The 8,499-nt window shown below is 38.6% G+C and overlaps 1 pseudogene; it reads left to right on the top strand.

Annotated features, from left to right (window-relative positions):
• Positions 1-2,306: 2,306 nt before the first annotated feature.
• On the top strand, positions 2,307-3,975 carry LOC119045421 (intraflagellar transport protein 52 homolog; annotated as a pseudogene).
• Positions 3,976-8,499: the final 4,524 nt, after the last annotated feature.

Consider the following 8,499-nt stretch of genomic DNA (forward strand, 5'->3'; position numbering starts at 1 on the left):
TCTTTTAATTAGAGCATTTAATCCATTTACTTTTAAGGCTATATTGATAGGTACTTATTCATTGACACTTTTCATACTTGTGTTCCTCTCTCTCTCACTCTTTTCCCCCCCTTTTCTTAAAGCAGACCCTTTAGCATTCTTTGCAGAGCTGGTTTGGAGGAGGTGTATTCTTTGAGGCTTCCTTTATCTGGGAAGCTCCTTATTTGGCCTTCCATTTTAATTGAGAGCCTAGCTGGGTACAGTAGTCTTGGTTGCAGGCCTTTGCTTTTCATTAGTTGAAATATTCCTTGCCATTCCCTTCTGGCTTGTAGTATTTCCACTAAGTTGAGAAGTCAGCTCCTAGTCTTACCAGGGCTCCCTTGTATGTTACTTTCTGTTTCTCCCTTGCTGCCTTTAAGATTCTCTCTTTGTCTTAGAATTTTGCCATTTTCATCATGATGTTTCTTGAAGTGGGCCTCTTTGGGTTCCTCTTGACTGGGACTCTCCATTTCCTGGATTTGTGTGACTTTTTCTCTCATCAGATTAGGTTTTTCATTATTACTATTTCAAACAGGTTTTCTATTCCTTGCTCCTCTTCTTCTCTTTCTGGTATCCCTATTATACAGATATTATTATATTTCATGTTGTCCTTCAGTTCCCTTACTCCTTCTTTGTTCTTTTACAGTCTTTTTTCCTTTCCTTGCTCTTTCTGAGAGTTTTTTTCTACCTTGTCCTCCAGCTCACTGATTCCAACCTCCACTTCATGTAGCCTGCTTTTGATTGCTTCTACTATGTTCTTCAATTCATAAGTTATATGCTTCATTTCCTCTTGACCCTTGTTAATAATTTCCATTTTTTTCATGTTGATATAGTTTGCAATCAGTTTATTGTAGTTTCCCTGTAGTTTTTGGTGAGTTCTCTGTGAGCTCATTGAGTTTCCTTGTATCCATTGCTTTGAACTCAATATCTGGTAGTTGAGTTGCTTCTATTTTATTTAGCATTCTTTCTGAGGCTTCCTCCTTTCCTTTCATTTGGGGATTCTTTCTTTGTCTTCCCATTGTTTGTGAGACTCTTCTTGTTAGCCTCAGCTTCTTAGATTGATCTGTTCTGACTCCCTGGGTTTATGGTAGAAGAATGTGTGATATTCATTAGTGATGTCTCCTTGATCTCATGAGCTTGCTGGTCTTTGGCTGTCATTTATGTTGGCTCTCTGGCTCTCTTTGGGTTTTGGTTGTCATTGGGTCTTACTTTGGTGGGTCCTTCCCTCCAGCTGGTTAACTAAGGGTCACTCCATACACCATGTCTTATATTCTGTTGTGCAGGTGTGGACAGGTTTTGTTGAAGCTGTTTTTTCTGCCTGTCCAAGGTTTTGAGGCTTCTCTCTTGCTATTGTTCAGTTGTTTGTTCTGGGTAATTTCTCCCTTATTTAGTTGTAATTTCAGACTGGTCCTGGGTTGAGGTTAGTGTGGCTTCTACTCACTCCTTTACCTTCTTCTGTTATTATCTGTTGGTAGTTCCTTTGTTGGTGGGTTCTATTTCCCAGCAGGTATACTGGTGTTCACAGCTCCCACCTACTCTGAAGCCTTGGAGAGTATGTGGAGGAACTGTTGCAAACTGAGAATAATACTGTGGTACAAGGGAAGAGAGGGCAGGAGCACCTGGTTCCTCTAGCTGGGGTGGGGTGGATCTCCCTTGGGGTCAGAGCCTTGGCCCTAGGACTTGCAGCAATGAGTGCATGGATGTCACTTGTGGACAGGCTCTATGATTTCTCCTTAATAGAGGTAAAGTGTGGGCCATGAAAAAGGGGATAAAAGATTCATGTTATCTGATATAAGGTCACTTTCCAAATAATCTTTAACTCATCAATTCTCCTATCACTGAGTAAAATCTGTTCATCTCATCTCATGGAACATGTACAAGTCTGATGAAAAAAATTTTTCTAAAAGCAAAGAAGGGAAGATGGGAAACAACACAGGCCACACACAGCTACTTACTCCACACTCTTGTGTTGGTGATCTGTGCATTATCAGCAAGAGTGTACATGAACAGGACACACCACAGAACCCAATCTCTCAGCACAGTATGTGGGCACTTGATGATAATACTATTCAGCAAGTTAGTGTCCTACTTTTGTACTGAATAGTTGTGCAACTGTAAGTAAACTCCTCAATTTACTCAAAACTAAATTTCTTTTCTGTAACATGAAAAGTTTAAGAAAAGAATTGCTCAGCCCAAATCCATACCTTTCCAGTGTGCCTTTCAGCCTCTGTCATTCCTAAACCACCTTGCTTATCTGGCCACATGTGGCTGGCAGGCATCTGGTGAGGATGGTGGTCACTGGGCCTCAGGATACAATGGAGAAAGACCTTGAGGACACTAATCTTTTCTTTTTAAAATAAAATTAAATATAGCTTATTGTTTATGCCATTACAGTTGCCCTAACCTTCCCCATTTGCCCTTCACCCAGTCCAGCCCCCACTCCCACAGTCAATGCCCACCCCATTGCCTATGACCGTGTGTCATTAATACATGTTCTTTGACTAATCCCTTCACTTTCTTTCAAACAGCCCCCACTTCTCCTTCCTCTTCTTACCTTTTGTGACAGCATGGATGGAAGTGTAGACTGTTATACTAAGTGAAACAAGCCAGTCTGTGAAAGAGAAATACCACATGAACTTACTTACAAGTGAATTATAGTGAACAGAATAAACTAAGGAGCAAAATCAAGCCAGAGGCTTAGAAACAAAAGACTGACAGCTGAAAGATGGAGCACCATTATTTTGAATACATATAGAAAGAGAATATTTGCCACCACCAATGGCTATAAATCCATGCAGAAGAGACTCTGGAGCAACTGAAAGATTCAGAACTTAAAAGATAAAATCACATCTGAGGAGTGAATTGGGTTGAGCCTGTGGATTATAGCTGGGCCAAGGGGAAAATGCATTGCAGCTAAGCTTAAGGTCCAGAGGAAATACCTTGATAGTGATGGAGACATCCTTATAATGCTAGGAAAGGGTAGCGAGCCCAGATTTGGCACCAGTATTAACTTTCTCCTAGAAGAATATGGAATCCTGGTTGATAATGATGCTGTAGCTAGAAAAGTATAAGTATTTCCATCCTAAAGAAGCTCTAGTTTCCAATGTCGTGTTATATAGAGAAATGAGCCAAGCCACAGGGAAGGACATGCCTGGAGTCACTGATGAAGAGAGCAGTGGAACAATGCCCAGATCTTCACCTTTGTGTACCCTTTTGGTGCCACATGGAGCATGATCAAATGAGCAGTGGCTGTTCTGTCCACAGGCTCTGTCAGCTCCCATTTATCACACACATTCTGGATTTCCACATTCAAAGAACTAAGGTGGGAAGCTGGTAGTGCTTGGCTTGTGTCATATGTAAAGTGACCAATATTTGAAAAAGAATAAAACAGCAAAATAATAATATTGTTTTCCAGTGGCTCGCAACAGAAGGTATCTACCTATACCAGATCAATGCTGAGGATTCAAAAATTTCTGACTACCTGATGCTGTCTGATACAGTTACTCTATCAGAGTGACTTTGACTGTGTCTGAGGAGAGCAATGAGAACCCGCAGGACTTTACCACCCTCTTCAATTTGCCCATTTGCCAGCTAGATACCACCTCCCTCCCCAAGGTCATCAAGGCTTGTGAAGAGCTAAACATGAAGCATGAACCTCTCCAGCTCATTCAACCTAAGTTTGAGACTCTGCTGCCCACCCTTCAGCCAGCAGTTTTCCTTCTCAGTTTCAGGGAATGGCCACCTTCTCTGCTAGAACTGTGTGACTTAGGAGACACGCTCTCCTCTCAGAAGGAACAGCTTGCTCAGATTACTAGTAAGTGTACTGTAGATTACTGCCATTCTTAGAGTAACCAATAAAACACAAAAGGACCACCAAAATACCAAACATATCCTGAGTTCTGGAGTTCAAGAAATTGAACCAGAAATGACATTAATACAAATGAAACTGCATTCTAGGACAATTTCCAAGGGCTGTGCTTCATGAAGCATTTTCTGCCTCCTGATTCTCTCTTTGCAAACTGTTTTTCAGTTGTTCCTCAATGTCTTTATCACAATCATCTAGCTACTCTTTCTTCGATGAGCTGTGTAAGGTATATGTATCTTCTATAGTGCCTGAATAGGTATAAATCTCTAATGTAGAAGATCCTTATGTAAGATATATTCCATTTTTCTCAACTAGATCTGATTGAATCTGTACCTTTATATTTTTTAAAAAAAAGAAAATAATTGTTCCCTCAAGCTCCTTTCTTGTCTAAAATGTGTTGTCATCCAAGGTTCTTTTGAAAAGGATAATAACTATTTCTGGGAATTCCGTGATGCAGTGTGAGCCAAATTTTTCTGAGATGACTTCTCTAGCCAAAGTTTAGGACCAAGTTTCAGTTGGCCCCATTCGAACCCAGCATATTTGAACATTTTCAAATAAGCATCACAAACGCTGAACAATTGTTCTTTTTTAAAAGGGGAATTGACATTAGCACACAGGTGGGTTTTAAAAGATATGAAAATCTCCAAAGAAAGGGTAATGTGCCATGATTAAGTTCATAGAGAACTGACATCTTGTGGGAAAGGGGAAAATCCACCTACAATAAAATGTTATGCCTGTCCCTGTTTTCAATTTCTTCCCACACATCTACTGCTTCTGTTAAACTTATTGCTAAAGTACTTTTTTCATCATAAAAAGAGCTATAGTTCTAAAAGAGACTATTGGCACCCAAATCCAGTTGTGGTGTTAGAGGCAATTCAATTGTGCTTGGTAATTTTCTTCCTGGACATTTAATTTTTTTGCAGTTGTCAATGTTTCCAGGAGAGGGGGTGCTTTCAATTTATCATAAATACAGAAACACATCACACTAATTTTTTAGTGTTTTATTTGAAGACAAAAAGCTAGATGATATCAAGCAATAATGATAAAATAAAAGCAAAGAATTTGCTACCAGTTAAAAATAATAATGTTCAATTGCTAATCAAACCATTAACGTATATATCATTGTAAGTGGCTCATCTCCTAATTTGAGGTCTTTAGATACAGAGTGTTATTTCTAGAGTAAGTTTAAAATATAACCAAAATCTCCATTTAAAAATATAAAACCTAGTTTAGCTGACGATCAGGTACTTAAAATTTTGAGAATTAATTATCAGTGTAGCTCTGATCTGCAGTTTTCTCCCTTTCTTTCTAACTCTTCATGCATATAACACCAAAGCAATATCTATTTTAGGCTATACTGAAATCTATTTATTTTTATAATTAGCAAACTGGGCATGCTTTTTCTGAAGCTTTGTCTCAGTAACAAGAACTGCTGGCTGCTACTAAGCTTATGTCTTTTTTTGTAAAAATTCTATTCATTTGTAATTATAATTCAGAAATAATTTTCTATTAGGGTAGAAAAGACAGAGATTGCAGTGGTTTCCAAACTCTACCCCTAGAATCCTCGAGTTCTATGGAGGTGCATTAAGACCTGGCCCAATTTAAGTAAAATAGTCCAATTTATTGTTTCTTTAAAAATAAAATGGTGGAAAACATAAAATTTTGTCCAACTTTCTCAATGTAAAGTTCAGAAAGCTAAACACTAAATACATGCAGCAGCCTTCTATAAGGTAGTTCAGCTAGAGGGTTTGGACAAGTGACAATAATTAGACCAATAAATATGAGGGAGAGGAAAAGAGAAAGAGAGAGAGACTGGAAATACTACCCCATGGTAGTACATTGTTGTGTCAGTTACTTTGGGTGAATTTTACTTTCATGTCCTATCTCATACCTATTTTGTCCTTCTCAGTTTGTTCCTACCACCTTAGTTTAGGCCTCCTTTGCTCACACTGAGACTAGACCTTGTCTCCCCTAATCCAGTGTCTCTTTCCTCTAATCCATTATACATCCTACTACCAAACTTCCAACTGCCCTGAGGAGAGGCCTCCAGTGACACCACTTTATTTCCTTTAGGGCTTCCCAAGTAGTCCTCAGACCAACAGCACCCATGCTACGTGATAACTTGTTAGAAATACAGTTTCTTAGGCCCCACTCAGACCTGTGAATCTGACACTCTGAAGGTGAGGCCTAGTAATCTGTGTTTTAACAAGCCTTTTAGATGATTCTGAAGCATACTAACATCTGAGAGCCCTGATCTTCAGAATAAACTCCAAAGTCTTTGTACAAGTAGTCAAGGTGATGTACAAGTACATCACCAGTTTCCAATCTATCTTTCCATACTTGTCTCCTATTGCTCCAAAAAGGTAACCCATGTTCCACATAGGCTGCACCATCCTTTGGCCAAAAGGTGATTAAAGTGTCCTACTCCCAGGCTTTTGCTTATTCTATAACATTAGCTAGATGTCTCCTTAGTTCTTATTCATCTCTGTTGAAAACCCACCATCTTTCAAAGTCAACCTCAATGGCTCTTTCAAGAGGATCTCACAATATCCACATGGTGATGTAATTTCTTATTCTGAATACCTACAACACTTTGGTATCCTGTATCCTCACTACATTATAATCATTTGTGTATATGTCTTTTCATGGCTACAATTGCCTTAAGCCGTTGAGGTCAAAGACTGTGTTTGTTGCACCATTTTGTGCCCCACAGTGCTTTGCACATCATGTATATTCAGAAAATATTTGGTGAGTAAAATAATAAAGATTTCCTGTGATCAAGAATCATGTCCTCCTTGGTATCAAGTATTTATTTACAAAATAAACACTCTATCCCTTCTCCTCTCTCTAAAAATAAGTAAATAAAATCTTTTTAAAAATGTTTAAAAGTCTCTTGAAAAGTAGATCATTGCTTATTTTTAACCCCTATTCTATTTCATATACACATAAAATGTTTAATAAACACCTGCTGAGTTTAACTGGAATGAGTACATGTTTCTTTTCAACTCACTATAAAATTTAATAATTTAGTGAAGAAATGCATGACTCTACAGTTTCCTGTCAGAACTTTTACATGTAGAAAACTCTGCAAGGAAACCACCTGAGATTCTGCAGTTCCAATGAAAAATATTGAGGTCTACACAAGGATGGTGGTCCTATATTTGACTTGGAGCTTTTGAGCTGACACTTTCTTACAACAGAATAAATTGGTAGTGGTAAGGTTAAAGAAACATAATGACTAAAATAACACTAGGTGACAACAGCAACAACAAAAGTTGGATAATTCTGAAAATCAAAAGGCAGAAAGGCTAAACTGAAAAGTCTATATTAAGGATAGTTGTCTTAGAATATTCTTGAGTCTTAACATGTCTTTTTCTAGGGATAACAATATGGTAAGGCATGTACCACACCGTGATGAAATTGACCACGTGTAAGAGGTGATGTCCCTTGACAGAGAAGTTCTGTTTCTTAGGACATGCCTCGAGAAGGAAACTCATCATTCTGTTATCTGAATGCTTCAGTGGGTTTTTTCCAATCAACTTCTGGGAAAGGTGTTATTTCATCTCCGGGAAGTACATAAAGAGGAAAAATATAGTTTTCTTTTTTTAAAATCGTTTTTATTTAATTATTGTTCAAGTACAGTTTTCTGTCTTTTACTCCCATCCCAGCCCACCCCCCCAGTGCTCCCCACCTCGCTCCCATTTCCACCCTCCTTAGTTGTTGTCCATGTGTCCTTTATACTTGTTCCTATGAATCCTTCCCCTTTTCCCCTGAAATTCCCTCCCTTCTTCCCTCTTGTCCCTGTCAGCCTGTTCTCTCTTTCAGTGTCTTTGGTTATATTTTGCTTGCTTGTTTGTTTTGTTGTTTAGCTTCCTGTTAGACATGAGATCATATGGTATTTGTCTTTCACTGACTGGCTTATTTCACTCAGCATAATGCTTTCCAGTTCCATCCATGTTGTTGCAAAGGATAAGAGCTCCTTCTTTCTTTCTGCTGCATAGAATTCCATTGGGTAAGTGTACCATAGTTTTTTGATCCATTCATTTACTGATGGGCACCTAGGTTGCTTCCAACTATTGGCTATTGTAAATTGTGCTGCTATGAACATTGTGGTGCATAGGTTCTTTTGGATTGGTGTTTCAGGGTTCTTAGGATATAGTCCTAGCAGTGGAATTGCTGGGCCAAAAGGCAGATTCATTTTTAGCTTTCTTAGAAAATTCCATACTGTTTTTCATAGTGGTTGTACCAGTCGCAATACCACCAACAGTAAACTAGGGTCCCCTTTTCCCGACAATCTCTCCAACACTTGTTTATTGCTTTATGATGGTCATTCTGACTGATGTAAAGTGGTATCTCATTGTGGACTTAATTTGCATCTCTCTGATAGCTAGCAATACTGAGCATCTTTTCATGTGTCTCTGGATCCTCTATGTCCTCCTTGGAGAAGTATCTGTTCAAATCTTTTGCCCACTTTTTAATTGGGTTGCTTGTCTTCTTAGAGTGGAGTTGTGTAAGTTCTTTGTATATTTTGTAGATTAAACTCTTGTCTGAGGTATCACTGGCAATTAACATTCAACAAAGGGGGCAGTAACTAAAATGGAGTAAAAATAGCCACT

The sequence above is a fragment of the Artibeus jamaicensis genome, unplaced genomic scaffold (genome assembly GCF_021234435.1).
Source record: "Artibeus jamaicensis isolate MK-2021 breed Jamaican fruit bat unplaced genomic scaffold, CSHL_Jam_final contig_482, whole genome shotgun sequence".
NCBI classification, from domain to species: Eukaryota; Metazoa; Chordata; class Mammalia; order Chiroptera; family Phyllostomidae; genus Artibeus; species Artibeus jamaicensis.